Source organism: Lathyrus oleraceus, chromosome 7 (genome assembly GCF_024323335.1).
Source record: "Lathyrus oleraceus cultivar Zhongwan6 chromosome 7, CAAS_Psat_ZW6_1.0, whole genome shotgun sequence".
NCBI classification, from domain to species: Eukaryota; Viridiplantae; Streptophyta; class Magnoliopsida; order Fabales; family Fabaceae; genus Lathyrus; species Lathyrus oleraceus.
This window is the reverse complement of record NC_066585.1, coordinates 95445972-95456567: the sequence shown is the minus strand read 5'-3', so window position 1 is coordinate 95456567 and position 10596 is coordinate 95445972. Positions and strand designations below refer to the sequence as shown.

Genomic DNA, 10596 nt, shown 5'->3' with positions numbered 1-10596 from the left:
ATGTATCCATTATCTTTCAAAAACTACTTCAAGTTCGATACGGGTGTCAGGAAATCAACTGCAAGTTATGGACAAAGGATGGATGAGCCTTTTTTGTGTTTTGGAAAGATGATATGCAAAAATGATGCATGGATGCATGCGAGACTTTTTATTATTATTTTGATGTATGAATGAATGAATGAAATTCAGGCATATGAATTCAAAAGTTTAAGGTACGGATGGAGGATAACATTAATTGCTTTCTACATCATGGATCTCACTAGGTATGCACTAGGGTTTAACAAGGGGTACCTCGAGTCATGGGTTCACATGAATATTTTTCAGTTATGGCAGCTACATGTCGGTTGACAACTCCTTCAAGTGAATATATTCTAGGTGAGGTCTTTGTATCGACCGCTACGAGAACTACATCTTGAGGACCCATACTATGCGACCATTGACAATGGGTTCTAGACAAGGGTATCAGAGTCAGGAATCTCCTTGACTATTTTTCAACTTATGTCAATTTACTTGTCAGACGACAACTTCATCAAGAAAATCTATTCTGAGTGAGATCTTCGTACCCACCCACGCGAGAAAAGCTTATCGGGGACCCATACTACGCGATCATCATTTATAGTTAGCCAAAGGTTCAAGGTTCTACAAAGATCCTTAGAGTCATGGATCCTAATGAAAACCTCGACGCTTACGGAAAAAGCTCGTTGGTCGTCAATATCCTCAAAAGAATACTCTAAGTGAGGTTCTCGTATCGACCCTTACGAGAAAAGCTTCTCGGTGGCCCATACTACTCAACCATCATCATATCTCATGTTTACACTCTAGACTCGGGTAGAGAGTCTTTCCCTCAAGGTTTATTGCAATCAAATTATACATTTAATACCATAACATAAGAGCAACATAATAGATACCAAATTAAAATCCAAAGCAAAAGGCAATAAATAAAGCAAGTAATGCAAAAAGATAAACACCTAAACATGCGATGAAGGCAACCTAGACTAGTCTTGACTTGCTTAGGGAAAAGTTTCTCAGCAGAGTCACCAGCTGTCGCTACGCGAAAAATACATAGTCGTCATCGGAATTTATTTATTCCAAAGGAAAGGGAAAATATCGAGAAAACCCCAAAAGAATGGTCATCACAACCATGAATGGATTCGGAAGTCGGTTATGCAAGGGGAAGGTATTAACACTTCTCACATCCATCATACTCGATGGGAACCATCTAGGTTGCTTACGCTTGAATGAGTGTCGTTATCTAAAAGCTTATTTGCTAAAGGTTTACGGAGTGGAAATGAGTTTTTTATTAGTGTGCTCGCCAAAGATTTAGGTCCTCGTGCCTACGTATCCTCATTTGTGCAATAAGGAAGTCAGAGCCTCATAGTTCATGGTAAAAAATGATTGTGTGTTGGTTGTTTTTACCTTGAAAAAGGATTTTCTGAATGATGCCTTAAGACGCAAAAATAGGTTTGATGAGTTGATGTTGTTTTTATGTTTTGAAAGAGATTGTTTTTGACTTCGGATTGCACTAAAGACTATGAGGAAAGGTGAATACTTCAAACTACCAAGCCAAACATCTTGTGTCCAAAATATTTAAAATGAGGGTAGTAAATTCCATTCTCATTCCTTCTCTAGCACTTAAGGCTTGTGGCATACAATCCTAAGCGTATTTTATTGTGTTTTGGATTTGATTTGAGAAAATGCCGCTTGACATTGGATCAAGGATTTGTTTATTATCATGAAATGTAGTGACGATCCTAACTTCTAAGGTTGGCTAACAAGCAACAACAGAAAAAGGAAAGCAAGAAAAAAAGTACACCAAAGTGGGGAAGGGGATAAATGAAAAATACAAGGGAATAATGCGATAAATAAAGGGTTTCGTTGTAAGGTAGCCCAAGAGAAATCCTTGTGTGTGTAAAGTGGCATAATCTAATAAGTGGAAAATGTAATCAGCATGTCTCCCTAAGGTAGTTCCCTGAGTGAAGGTCATTCTTGTAATAAAAGATTACAAGTCAACTGATGAAACTCCAAGTTGTGCATAGGTCAATCACAAAAGTCCAACGTCCAAATGCAAGGGTACAAACAAGTCCTCTAAGTCTCCAGGATTAGGTCATACACAAAATCCATAATAAACTCCATGATATGATAAGGTGAATCACGAAGTCTATGGTCCATTATGTCTCGTAAAGAAGAAGGTTAAGTCTTTTTGGTCTTTTCCATTTTTATCATGTTTTTGTTCCTTTTAAATTAGATGACAAGATAAAGGATCAAAAATCAAAATGATATGAAGATAAAGTGCATGAATGTTAATGTACAAGAATTAAATTGCAAGAATTTAAATGTTAGGTGTTAGAAGTTAGCATTGCATGATGTAAAGATTAGAAGTTAAGTTAAAAGAACAATCACTTGAGGACCATCTATCCACAAATCAAAGGATCCAAAATATGGCGCATTAAGGGATAACCTATCATTGATTCAAAGTGTTAAAAATGACCCAATGATAATTTATCAACATGTTTAAATCAAAGAAGATTGAATCAACCTTGTCCATCTATAAATGATTTGAAGTGTGGAGGATCTTATCATCCAAGCAATCACACAAAAAAAAAATTAGATGTTAGTTGTTATATGTTAATTTTCAATTTATTGAATTAAAAGAATAAAAGTGAATTAAAGATCAAATTATAATGCAATTATCACATGAAATAAAATAAAATTGAACAAAAATAAAATCAGGTGATAAAGTCAAGAGTTTAAAAGAAGTTAAAATTGTAAAATAATTTGAAAAGGGAAATTGAAATCAAGAAACAAAAAAAGTAGAAAAATAGTGAAAACAAGAAAATAAAATCAAGAGGCCAGGGGGAAAAACTGAAAATAGTGGTGGCAAAAGAGGAGTTTGGCGCCGGCCCAATATCAAGGTCCATAGCTGGCCTAGTTCACTGCAAGGGGGTGCGTTGAGTGTTGTAGGTGTGGATAGCAATGATCCAATATGCCTAGGGTGTGGATGAAGCCCAAACGAGGGATTCGGGAGGGGGGTTCAACACACCAATTCACTTCTCACATGCTCAACATTCATCACGTCCCCTTCCTCTTCTCATTTTCTCAAATATGCCTCGCCAGTGACTAACAACTTCGCTGCGCCGGAGCTCATCGTCGGCGACGACCGAGCACGAAACCACACAGCCCTATCTGATATGAACTGTCTCCCCCTGCTATATCCATATCCTCCATCAAATTTATCAAATAACTCAACGTAGACATGAATCGAAGTCAAGACCACGTAAACCCTAAGCTACCAAAAATGAAATTAAGTGATGTTCAAGCGTAACAAGAAGACCAAACCATGGGGGTTTGGCTCCTGAGTCAGACATCTACATCACAACAACTTCAGATTGGAAGAAAAAGGAAGAAAAGGTACCTACCAGAGCAGCTCTGGTGACATTCACCGACGAGAAGAAGATCAAAATCTGGTAACATTCCTTGAATCTCTTTCTCATTATTCTTCTTACTGCTTCTGAATTATTGTGCATGTTGTGCTTGCTGATTCCATGTGTGAGTGTGAGATTAAGAGTTGAATGCCTGAGGTTGCAAGCTGAGTATGGAGGAGATGAATTCAAATTCTGTTGAGAGAAATTGGGAGGGAAAAAGAGATAAGAGATAGTGAATTTTGCAGATACAAAATTGAGAGGGAAATTTGGTGAAAAATGAATCGTGAAGAAAAAAAGTGAAATTGACGAGGGATCTGATTTATAGCCGTGATTGAGGTTAGTTTTGGACTTAATTGGAGGTTAGTTAGATCAAAATTCAGTTATGAAAATTGTTAAGGACCGATGCAGTTAAATTAATTTGTTGGTGATAATTGTTAGTTGCAATGAGTTTGTAATCGAAATCCTGCTGTGTTCAAAGTGAAGAAAACGTTAATCATGTTAAAACTATGGTGTGAATAAAATATGTTGAACTCGGTTGATGTAGTAAGTTGCTAATTCCTTTTGGTTAACTTATGTTAGGCTAGTTATGACACATTATTGCTGTATTTTTGTTATAAATTGTACTTGTTATGTTAGTGATTGATTAAAGTTAGAATTGAGTTGAAAATTGGGGAATTTATAAGTGATGACCATGAATGGTTGTTAATAGAAATGGTTGTAAGTTTGTTTGTGTTTGAAATAAAAGTTGTCGTGAACTTGTTTGATATGGAGATTAGTATGCCATTAGGATGAATTAGCTAATTGTGGTTTGAATTGGCTATATGTGAATGAGTTGTTATGATCATTAGCTTGTCCACGGTCTGTTGTGTTTTGAAACCTGTTAGAAATATGCCCTAGCCCTTCTAGTTATGATGGAGTGCCAAGTTTCTTGTTAATTTGTTATGGTGTGCCAATGTTTTAAACTGATGATTGCCGATGCAGGTTAATCAAGTGGCTTTTTGATCATGGAGCTTGAATTTGGACATGGTTTTGGACTTCTTGTGGAATGCTAGAACATGCTAATCATATAGAATTGCTTGGAACACCATGGTTATGGGATGGAAAGTGAACTTTGGTCATGTTGTAGTTTGTAGTAGTTATTTGAAATGTTGTAATGGTCTATGTAATTGGAAATGTATCTATGCAATTCATGGTTTTTACACATTGAATAAAAAAAGTAATTTTGGAAATGTTTTTTTGAATGATATGTCAAGTATGTATGAGAACGTTGAGGTTAGTTTTAACATAGCTTATGGATTAATTGAAAAATGAAAAAAAAACTAAAAAGATAAATTGGGTGTAGGTCCACTTGTTGGTCCAAAATAGGCCTGACCAGGTTTTGGACCTGGTCACGAACCTACTTCCTTGGTCCAAAAGGAGGTTGAACCTAAAAATGGACCAAGCTTCATAATCATGCAAAACCCAATAGAACCCTAGTTTTAATGATGAACATGATAAAATGCATAAAAACAAATCTCAGATGGTCAAGAGTGATGAGTTGACTTTGGTCAACTGATTGATCAAAAAGTCAACAGTGACCAAAAGTTAACTTTGGTCAAGAGTGATGAGTTTTAATGGTCAACTGATTTTTTCATGCATGTTTGATGCATGAGACCTTTCCCACATCGTTTCCAAATACTTTTATGCTTTCTAATTCTAAGATGCACATAGAGATTCAGAGGATAACATGAAATATATATTTACGCTAAAGTCCTAGTTTTGACATCATACAAAACACATATAACGGAAGTTGCACTCACACATAGTAGAACCATCATTATTTTGAAATATCAAATTTCAAAGTAGTTGCTATCGTAACACAAAGTTTCCTAAGCATATGCACAACCAATAATTGAGTTAAATAAAACTTTACTGTGAAATTGAATACACAAATTCTTGTTAATATTACCTGTTTTTGTTTTGCAAAATCGGTTAAGTACACACATTTAACATTATATATAAACCTATATATTATTGTAAATTGCGAACCACTAGACCAATTAGAGAAAGACTTTGCTGACTGTGTAGGTTTCTCATTCTTCTCAGATAGAGGTAGCCTGAATCATCATATAAATGTAAACAACATATACCATACATAAAAAATTCTATCGATGAGTTTTAAAAGGTTCAAGTACACATACATTGACAGAAAATCTTGTATTTCAAGAATGTCTTCATTAATCAACAATTTTGAACCACTTCATCTATTTGAAACTGTGAAATATTTTATTATGTAATGAGAATATATGGAAATATAAGAGCACATGTATGAAGATTTCTGGTTTAATGACCTCGTGCATCTTTTATCATTGCATGCGTTAAAATAATGACTATTCCTCCAGAGTTCGCAGTATCATTGTAATAAGTTATGAACTTAGATCCATAATTTTCCCAAAGACTACGGTTTGTGATATTCCCCCTGTATCATAAAAATATTATTGTTAACAAAATTTGATATACAAAATCCATGACAAATAAACAATAAAAATGAAATATAGTTGATTGATTAACTTACTTCAAATCGCTTAATTTCAATGACACAACAATCTTTTTCCTGCTTGTTTTTTCTTGAATGTTGTTAATCTCACGGACAACACCAATCAAATATGATATAAACAAAATGCATACTAAGAACGATTGAATACGATGCAAAATGAGTTTGTTTATAAAAAAATGCTAAGTATACAAATAGCCAAATTATAAAAATTTACCTTCAAGTTTGTCACTTTTACCGTTTCCCTGTAGAATATTGGCAAAATCCTTAAAATAAAACTTCATTGGGGGGATGTTGGCAAGCGCAATAGGTTTGACTGTTGTATCACTTAAAAGTACAAACTTCTTTGAATTATCTCACAATTTCCATTGGAAATCATTACTATAAACATGAAAGTTTGGTAAAAAATATACAGAAAAGTGCAATTATATTAATTGAGTAGTAATAATAATTAGCATTGACAAATTATAATTAAGGATATAAAATACACCATTATACTAGTTTTTATTTGGATAATGAAATAATTTTGATAAGTATTTCTTTTCGTATTATATAATAAATAAATAAATAAATAAATAAATAAATATCAAATAAATTTAAAAAATAATTACAAATAGGAAGGTTTTTTGATGTAAAAAGAAATTGAAAAACTTAATATTAGATTTTTTCGATGAATAAAAAGCAAATTAAAAAAGTTGAATTTTCCCATTGTTTTAAACGAAAAACTTGTATATATAAATATAAGAGAAAATAATATTCACTCATAATATAAAAGTATCTAAAAAAAAAAATCACATATTTAATTTTAAAATATTGATATGATATAACGGAATGATATAATTCTATTAAATGATGATTAAAAAATAATGTATATATACTATTTTTAATCTTTATAAATAATATTACGTGCTGATTCTAAATTCGAATAAGTTGATTAACTTATTTCAATATCCAACGGCTATAATTAACTGAAAGTGTAAAATCATTTTACACTATCAGTATATTTCAATTAAATTCTTATAAAAATAAGAGTTTAATAAGGTAAAAAGAAAAATGAAAACAAAGCATTAGACTAGTATATTTTATATTTCATAGAAGGGAAGGTAAAAGTTTAAAAACGTAAAATTTTCGAAAGCCATCATCCCATCCCAACAGATATATCGTAATAATAATAATAAAAAAAGCGCAATTGACGAATTGGAGTCGCTCTAACTAAACTCACCGAAGACGCGCCGGAGTTGCTCGTCGACACCGGGATTCCTAGATTCCGATCTAAGTTGGCGCTATAAAATAGGTATCTTTTTGGTTCTTTATTACGTTACTAATGTTTATCAAGATATCAATAAAAATTTGTGTGTGAAGAAGTTATCCACTAGAACGGGTTTCGAAGTATGGAAATTGATTATAACACTGTGTTATTGTTTTTGTCTTTTGTTTTTTACAAAATTAATTTGTAGGAGAGGTAGGAGATGGTAAAAGAAATTAAAATTTGTGTTTACTGTTTCTACAAAGTGAAACAACCCAAACAAGATGATGATTTTGTAACTAAAAAATGATGATTTTGCAGCAAGATAGGGTGCAAGAGGTCCCGAGTTCTAGAGTTGTCATGTGTATGTACTCAAGCTCGAGTATAGAGCTTTTCTCTCATGTAATCTATCCCAACCCAACAAGGAGTATAATAGATAATATCTAGTATAGACACTATTTAAAGAGAAAAAGAATGCGATAAGTAAAGTAAGTAAAGCATAAAGGTAAACACCCATAAAGAGCGAAAACAACCTAAACTAGGCTCGACTTCTTTTAGCGACTAGGAAATACTCCAAGAAGCACATTCTCCAGCAGAGTCGCCAACTGAAGCTAGCGTAAATATACACGAATGTATCGCACGCTCGAACATACAACAGAGTCGCCATCAAACTTTATTTATTCCTGACGAAAAGGGAAAACATCGTTAAAACCCGGGGGAAAGAGATATGTTGGGTAAGGAATTTGGTTATGCAATGGGAAGGTATTAGCACCCCTAACATCCATGGTACTCCATGGGAACTGATTATAGATATAATTCAAATGAACAGATTAATGGAAAATTATAAAAGAACCTCAAAGTGGCATCCGATTACAGTGAATTGATTCTTGGGAAATTAGTTCTCCATAGTCATTCTTTGCAAGCTCTCAAATTCGTACATGAATAATGATTTTCCCGTTCAATCCCCAATGGTGTACGGCTGCTAGACCTAGGGGAAAACAAAGACCCGTTTTACAACTCAACTGGGTCGACCCAGCCCACTACAAATGACCCAACAAAAATACAAATAAAATTCTGCAACTTCAACAGACTTTCTGGCCCTGCTACAGTCCGATTCAGCTTTCGACTTCTGAACAAAAGTTGTAGATCTTTTCCTTAGCTTTCCAACGCATACTCACAAGCCTCAATCTGATACTCGTAGCTCAAGATATGATTTTTCTCGTGAAAGCTGCTAATGCTGAAAATATAATGCGAAAAACAAATAAGTGCAAAAATAAAATAAATTGTAAAAACACATTAAAATATAAAAATAAGTAAAGCAAACCGAAGAAATGCTTAAGTACAAACATGGAAGAACGTGCATCAAAATGCACTGATCAAATTCTCCCACACTTGAACTTTTGCACTCCGAGCAAAACAAAAAACAAAACAAAGAAAGCACAAATACATCATCAGTTACTCATCCTAGGCTACAAGTCATCTTCGGTTAACTTTGCATTGATAAGTACTAATCTTGCACACTAAGGATATTGTAAGAACACTAATCCACAGTTATGCAGACATAAATCTCCTGAATACACAAATCAACTCGAATCATATTATTATACTAAAGTCTAACCTACTCATCCTTCTTTTGCTCTTTTTCATTCAGGCGCAATCACATTAAGCCCGTTATCTCCACACACTCATAACAAGGCGACCGGTTAGTGACTCTGATCCTTTTCTGCACGGGGTTCTGGTACTTAAGTGGCATAACCCTTTGCTTACTCACTTGTAGTTGCGGGCGATCGGACCGTAATTCGCCCTACCAAGTTCAGCACCAGAAACCGCTGAACCAACTAACAACGAGTCAAAAACTTTTTTTTGAAGGTTCTACAATCGTTGAGTTAAGTGACCGGGTGAGGGTCACCAAACTTAGAAGGTGCATTCCTTTATTTTTTTCTCTTTTTTTTTTCTTTTTCAGAACACTCACTTATATTCATCGGCTTCCCTGCGTAGAGTGTGTGTGAGATGGTGCTGACTGCTGTAATAAATTACTCAAGAGCTGTCAGAGGATGAGAATGTAAGGCTAAAACATAATAAAAATTCAACTCAATTTCCATACGCAGGAGACTTACGGTGTTAAAACAATACCGATCTTGTGAATTTTTCTCAAGTCTCCGCAAACTCGACTCAAAGTAATCTATAGCCTAAAACTTTCAACAAAAATACAATTTTTTTTTGAAACAAAACAGAAACAAAACAAAACAAAGAACAAAAACAAAGAAAATAAAGTATTCCCTCCCCCACACTTAAAATATGCATTGTCCTCAATGAAAGAAACAAACATAAAATAAGAGAGAGAAGAGAGAGGAAAGAACACACCCGAGTAGTCAAGGAGGATAGGTGATCACATAAGCAGCCTTTCCCAAAGAGATATATTCTACATTTTCTTCTTCCAAAGTGGGGCTGTCATGGAATAGCTTTGGGTAATGTCCATTGAACTTGAAATTTTTATTAGTATCTTCGCCTTTTATTCCAGGATCAAAGAATCTTCTAACAGTAAAAGTGTCAACTGGACACGTGAAGGTGATCTGATCTGGAATGTCAGCCAATGTCCAACCAAATGCCTTTTTATGCTTCCTTAAAACCTGCAAAAGCTTATTTTCTTGATCGAAATCAAGGTTAGAAGAAATTATAGCCGGTAGTTTTTCATTCATCTCTAAATAAGCATATTTCATATTTTCAGGAAGTTGCTTCAGCTCGAGGGAAGGTGGATGCTCAATAGAAGGAGTGTTTGGGGCAGCCAGGATGTCAAGAGCTTTATCTACATGAACAACTTTATTTGCAACCTCATCTGCAGTAAGAATATCAACTTGCAAGGCAGCCTCAATTTCAGCACAAACAGAGCAAATTTTAGTTTCAGTACAAATATCACAAGAATAAACATCATCAAAACCAGACAATGATGGAAAATCAGATGCAAACAAATCACTACAAGTATCATCAACAATTTCAGAAATCAAATCTCTTTGAAAAACATAATGTTCTTCCAAGGGTTGTTGGTTTGATCCTTGAGCTTGCTGCATGACATTCACCAAAGTGGCAAGCTGCCCAATCTGTGTTTGCAAAGTCTTTAAAGTAGAATCTACTTGTTGTTGAAACTGGAGATTATTTGCAGCCATTTGTTTGACAATATCTTCTAGTGAAGGTCCAGAAGGTGCAGAGCACACAACCTCAAATTCCTTCAGATGCTCATGCGGATCCTCACCTGCAAGACCACTAAATCTTGGAAACAAGTGTATTAAACCAAATTTCAATTCAAAAGGAATGTCAGCTTCAGAATATTCAATACACATGCCATTATAATTCACATCAGGGACAGCTAACTGCCTTAAAGTTTTTGGGTCATCCAT

General features: G+C 34.4%; 1 long non-coding RNA gene across 1 annotated transcript; it reads left to right on the top strand.

Annotated features, from left to right (window-relative positions):
• The first annotated feature begins 2869 nt into the window (after positions 1–2869).
• LOC127106712 (uncharacterized) lies at positions 2870–4651 on the top strand. The gene is made up of 2 exons (XR_007795468.1): positions 2870–3758; positions 4404–4651. It is a non-coding gene; the product is annotated as an uncharacterized LOC127106712 (long non-coding RNA).
• The last annotated feature ends 5945 nt before the right edge of the window (positions 4652–10596 follow it).